Genomic DNA, 863 nt, shown 5'->3' on the forward strand with positions numbered 1-863 from the left:
GAGCTTCCTGATTCCACCTCCTTGCCTACTCGCAGGCATGTGCAAAGGGCCGACCCTTCTACACAAAGACACATTAAWAACTGACAAAACTTCAGATCTTCTTCAACTCRGAAACACTTCTTTTGWCTGTGGTCTGTGAGCAGACATGCATGTCTGAGTTTGTTTGCGACAGAAACAGGCTGGTTAAACGCTTGCAGAGCTGAAGGAGTCTGCTGAGGACAGTGTGGTTAGGGCTCCTTTGTATTTTAAGACTGTGCAACATTCACAAAAGGGCACTTTAGGAGAACAAGGGAGAGAAAAAAAGTAAAATGTGTGTTAGAAAAAAAACAAAAATAGTGTTTTTTTTATGCTCCGGTGTTTTCCTGCTTTGTGTTAGACTTGGGTTCAGTCCCAGTCTGTCAATCACTCCCCCAAAAATGCCCCCAAGGATGTCCCAAAAGCTCCAGAAGGGCTGTTTTCAAATTTATTTTACCTTTCAGCAAAGAGATCAATCATGGATTACTTTTGCCGATGCTGCTTTAGCCGAACGAAAACTCATTTACGATCCCTGCTTTCGTGTGATTAGGCAAATGTGATTGCACTCGCATCCATTGCAGCTCGCAAATGAATCAAAAAAAAAAAGAAAAAAGAAAAAAAAGCCTGGAGTCAGTGGATTTCTGATTAGATTACCTTCTTCCCTGAAGGCACACACTGAGCTGAAGAGCTGCTAGATTTAGGAGCAGAGAAAAGGAGGGTGACAAAGAAGCTCTGTTTTAAACGAAATAATCATCAAAACACACACTTATATTAAAGAAACAAATGCACACACACACACACAGAGAGAGAGAGAGAGAGAGAGAGAGAGAGAGAGAGAGAGAGAGAGA

Source organism: Austrofundulus limnaeus, unplaced genomic scaffold (genome assembly GCF_001266775.1).
Source record: "Austrofundulus limnaeus strain Quisiro unplaced genomic scaffold, Austrofundulus_limnaeus-1.0 Scaffold14, whole genome shotgun sequence".
Lineage (NCBI taxonomy): Eukaryota > Metazoa > Chordata > Actinopteri > Cyprinodontiformes > Rivulidae > Austrofundulus > Austrofundulus limnaeus.